Source organism: Cebus imitator, unplaced genomic scaffold, assembly GCF_001604975.1.
Source record: "Cebus imitator isolate Cc_AM_T3 unplaced genomic scaffold, Cebus_imitator-1.0 Scaffold427, whole genome shotgun sequence".
Lineage (NCBI taxonomy): Eukaryota > Metazoa > Chordata > Mammalia > Primates > Cebidae > Cebus > Cebus imitator.
This window is the reverse complement of record NW_016107742.1, coordinates 1,780,745-1,786,472: the sequence shown is the minus strand read 5'-3', so window position 1 is coordinate 1,786,472 and position 5,728 is coordinate 1,780,745.

Below are 5,728 nucleotides of genomic sequence, written 5' to 3'. Positions count from 1 at the left end.
GTCTCACTCTGTCACCAGGCTGGAGTGCAGTGGCACAATCTCAGCTCACTGCAATCTCTGCCTCCTGGGTTCAAGCAATTCTCCTGCCTCAGCCTCCCAAGTAGCTGGGAACCACAGGCATGCATCACCTCGCCCAGCTAATTTTTGTATTTTTAGTAAAGACAGGGTTTCACCATGTTGGCCAGGATGGTCTCAATCTCTTGACCTCATGATCTGCCCATCTCAGCCTCCCAAAGTGCTGGGACTACAGGCATGAGCTACCTTGTCTGGTGTATCTTATTGAGTTTTAACTGTCCCTACATACTCTATATGTAAGCCTTTTATCCAATATGTGTTTTGCAAATATTTTACCTAACTTTGTGCTTCCCTGATAATTTTTTATAGATGTCTTTTATCGGCTTGAAGAAATTATCTTCTGTGCCTAAATTGCTAGGAATTTTCATCATAGCATCGAATTTTGTCATATACTTTTTCTGGAACCATTGAAATGATTACATGATAATAAGGTGAATTATGTTCCTTGATTTGAATGTTCAACCCACTTTGCATTCTTGGGATGAATCCCACTTGGGCAAAATATATTATCGTTTTTATATATTGCAACATTTTGATGATGGATTTTGCATTTATGTTCATTAGGAATATTGGTCAGAAGTTTTTTTTCTGTCTACTCTTTGTTTGGTTTGGGATCTGGGTATTGCTGGCTTTGTACAGTAAATTAGGAAGTTTTACCACCTCTCCTATTTTCTGAAAGCATTTACATAGAGTTCATGTCATTTCTGCCTTCAAGGTTTGGCAAAATTTACCAGTGAGCCATATGGGCCTGGGATTTTCTTTGTGGCAAGTTTTTAAACCATAGATTCAATTTCTTTAACAGAGATAGAGCTTTTCAAATTATTTCTTTTTTTCTAAGTAAGCCTTGGTAATTTGTGTCTTTCAAGGAATTTGTCATATCATCAACTTAGTCAAATTTATTGATAAAATTGTTTGTGCTTTTGTTTTAGTATCATTTTAATGTATGTTGGGTCTGTAATAATGTCCTCTCTTCTGATGTTGGTAATTTCTTTATTCTCTCCATTTTTTTACTTATCATCTAGCTAGATGTTAAACAGCTTTAATAATCTTTAAAAAATTGATGTTAGGTTTTGTTAATTTTTTCTCTATTATTTTTCTACTTTCTCTTCCATTGATCTCTGTCCTTTTCTGTATTTTTTTTCTTCTGCGTACTTTGGGTGTAATTCACTCTTGTTTTTCTAATCTGTTAAGGAGGAAGCTGAGATCGTTGATCTGAGAGGTTTCTTACTCTCCTAAATCAGCATTGAATGCCACACAGCTTCAGCTGCATCCCCCAAAATACTGTTGTGTATTTGTTATCACTTACTTCAAAAATACTTTTTAATTTTCTTTGTGATTTCTTCTTTGACCTATGAGTTATTTGTTTAGTTACCAAATATTTATGGAATTTCATTCAGATGTTTTGTATGTTTACATTTCTAATTTAATTTTTTTGTGGTGAGAAAACATACTTTATAGTATTTCAATATTTGGAAAACTGTTGAGACTTGTTTATGACCCCAGTTATTGTCTATCTGAATGAACATTCTATACCTACCCTTGAAAAGAATGTACATTCTGCAGTCATTGGGTGTAAGAGTTCTAGAAATGTCAATTAGGTTAAGAGGGATCATTATGTCAATCAGATCATCTATATTCTTGCTAACTGATTTTTGTCTAATTACTCTAACAATTACTGACAAAAATGTACAGAAGTTTGGATACAATGTTATGTTTACTTTAAACAAATGCATTTTTCATAAATCAAGAGAATAAAACCAAAATTATACATAGTCTTTTATATTTGCATGTGTCTTACGCACCTTTTGCGTACCACCCCCCGACATCAGCCAGTTTCTGGAAGGCACCCAGAAATGTTTGCTGACTTGAAGTGAAAAGAGGTGATTGGAATTAGAGCCCTGGCAAAGTCAGGGATTGATAGGAATCTGTATCTGATGTGTCAGAGGAAACAGTGCCACCAATCAGAGATGAAAGAGGGGACATTACTACTGACTTTGCAGAAATAAGAAAAGTTATAAAGGGATACTATAAATAACTGAACACCAACCAATGAATTAGATGACTTAGGTGAAATGGACTAAGTCCTAGAAAGACACAGACTACAGAAAGTGAAACGAAGAGAAATGGACAACCTGGATAGATCTATATTCATCACAGCACTATTCACAATAGCAAAGACATGGAATCAATCTAGGTGCCCATCTATGGTGGACTGGCAAAAGAAAATGTGGTACATATACTCCACGGAATACTATGCAGCCATAAAAAGAATGAAATCATATCTTTGGCAGCAACATGGTTGCAGCTGGAGGTCATTATCCCAAGCAGGACAAGAAGACCAAATGCATGTCCTTATAAGTGAGACTCATGGACATAAAGATGGCAACAATAAACACTAGAGTGGGGAGCAAGGGAAGGGGAAAGAACTGAAAAACTAACTATTGGGTACTATGCTCACTACCGGGGTGACAAGATCACTTGTAGCCCAAACCACAGCATAACACAACATACCTGTGTAACAAACCCGTACGTGTACCTGCTGAATCTAAAATAAAAGTTGAAATTATTTATTTTAATGAAAGAAAATGTAAAAATAAAATACTGAAATCATTTTTAAAGGAAATGGAAAGATACTCCACAAATGGGAGAAAATATTTGCATTTGTATGTATGATGAGGTATTTTTACCTCACACTGAACAATAAAATGAGAAATAACCTAATTTACAAGTGGGCAAATGATCTAATAGACATTTCTCCAAAGAAGATATACAAATGGCCAATAAACACATGAAAAGATGCTCAAGATCATTAGTCATCAGGAAAAGGCAAACCCAAACCATGAGAAACACTTCATATCCATCAGGATAGCTACAATCAAAAAGTGCATAACAACAAGTGTTGGCACAGGTGGAGAAATTGAAACCCTCATACACTGATGGTGAGATGCGAAGTGGTGCAGCTGTGTTGGAAGGCAGTCTGTCAGTTCCCCAAATGATTGAACATAGAGTTTTACCATATAATCCAGCAATTCCACTTCTAGGTATATACCCAAGAGAAATGAAAACACATGTTCACACAGCAGCTGGCACATGGGTGTTTATAGCGGCATTGTTCCTAATAGCCAAATGGTGGAAACCCAGAAATCGGTGGATGAATGAATAGATAAATGAAATATCCATTCAATGGGATGTTAGTACCGACATATGCCACAACACTGATGAACCTTGAAATGTGCTAAATTGAAGCCAGTCACAAAAGACAACATCTATTTTATTTCACTTCTGTGAAAGTCCAGAATAGGGAACTCTATAGAGACAGAAATTAGATTTGTGGTTACTTAGGACTGGGGAAAGATGGGGAAAAGGAGAAAAAGGGTTGATGGCTGAAGGGGTCCACCTCCCCGGCTCTAATCATCCTTCCACCTCAGCCTCCCAAGCAACTAGGACCACAGGTGTGCACCACTACGCCCAGGTAATTTTTAGGTTTTTTGTAAAGACAAGGTTGCATTGTGTTGCCTGTGCTGGTTTCAAACTCCTAGGTTCAAGCCATCCTCCCGCCTCTGCCTCTCAAAGTTCTGGGATTACAGGTATGAACCACCGAGCTGGCCCAACAGTTTCATTTTAAGAGAAAAACTGGAAAATGCAGAGCCACAAGGGGGCTCCCTGGACTCTGGTCTGGTAGTAAGGCCAGCACCTTCATAATGGAGGAGAATCTCCTAGATGTGGGGTTCAGAATGAAACAGGAGCACTGGATGAGCCTCTGCAAGGAAGCTCACTGGGCACACACAGTCCGAATGACTTTGGACCGTAACCCAGGAAGCCAAACCATTGTGAGCATCACAACGTTTTGGTTGCTTTAATATCATCAGTATTGAAGCATTTTGATAATCAACTGGGCTGAACACTCCAATTAAAGACTTTATGCTTTAAACATTTGTTCTTGTATTAAGAACAAAATACTGTTTGAGGTTTTTAAGCCTTAAAGGAAGGTTGTGGTGTGAACTAAACTTTCACACCCCAGATGATGTCCTAATACCTACACGTATTTGTTTGCTTCGGTGATCTCATTTAATCCTGTCAACCACCCTTCAGATCACTGTTATCTATAATGGTCCAGGTTAGCCATTGGGTTTAGGTGGAGCCGTGGGTGTCAGACATGCAAAAAAAAATCTGGAAAGATATCTCAAAAGGTCAATCTACCATAGTGGTGTTATTTTCAGGAGTAATTGGGAAAGCTGCATATCTTATAACCTCTGGAATCATTTATGTCTGCACCTTTCCAAGGCTCAGGGTCCTCTCCTTCCCTCAGCCTCATGGCCTTGCATTAGCTTTACAAAAGCAGTTGAGTTTTGGGCAAGGCCTGTTATTCCAAGCTTGTCCAACCCTTGGCCTCCAAGATGTATTGAATGCAGCCCAACACAATTTTGTAAACTTTCTTAAAACATTATGAGTATGTATTTTTAGCTCATCAGCTATTGTTAGTGTTATTTTGTGTGGGGCCCAAGATAATTCTTCCAATGTGGCCCAGGGAAGCCAAAAGATTAGAAACCCCTGACTATAGCCAAAACGTCTCAAAAGTTATCTCAGCCTAACAGTTGAGAAATAGTTAAGGGAAAGGCAAGTTTTGCAGGGGAGTAGAGGGGATACTTAGTTCACCTTACTGTTATGATTTTCCTAGTGACACGATGTTTCCAAAGGCGGTTTCATGTTTTGATGAGTATAGGGAGAAATCTGGGAGAATGTGAGAGGGAGTCGGCAGAATGATGAAAACGTGGACTCTGGATTCAAACTACTTGGATTTAAATCCTGGTTTTGATATTTCCCAGCTGTGTGAACTTGAACAACTGACTTCGTGTTCTTATGTCTCTCGTTTCTATTTTCTACATGGGGATAATGATACCTATTTCATAGAGGGTTTGTGAGGATTAAATGAGTTAAAACCTGCAGAATAATTAGAAGAGTCATGGCACATAGGAAGCATTCAACAAGCACTATTATTAATTTATATTATATTTCAATAGCTGTCATGCACATAACATTGCAGAGTGGTGTTAAAGTTTGACTGAGACTAGACTGTGTGACTGTGTGATGGTGTCACCTGAGAGGTTGGCGATTGTGGCAGGCAGCATGGGACTGTGCAGGGATGGACAGTTGGATCAACCCCAGGTTTATAATTTGCCAGGAGCTTCCAAACCCTTTAGAATTTCCTGGGGAATAGGAATGTCTTTATTATTCACATGAGCCCCTTTTGACCATAGCTGAGTGTATACTAATGCGTTGACTCTTGGCAGGTCCCTGCAGAGCTTCAGGATAGTGACTGGTTGCTTGAGGAACCGTGCGTGTGATTAGAGGGTTGGCAATTTTAACTCTAACCCTCTGGGTAGAGTAGAGTTTAACTCTCCTCTGGGGAGGAGAAAGGCACTAGAGATTGAGTTCTCCTTCTTAGCAGTGGCAAATCCAAACAGGTCTGCAACAACCTAAATTTCTGCCTCCTCAAAAGAAAGAATCTCACTGCGGGGCATAAAGCAGAGTGAGTGACCAAGGCAAGTTTTAGAGCAGGATGTTACGTTTATTAAAAACTTTAGAACAGAATGAAAGGAAGTAAAGCACATTTGGAAGGGGCCAAGCAGCTGGTTTGAGAGATCCAAGCACC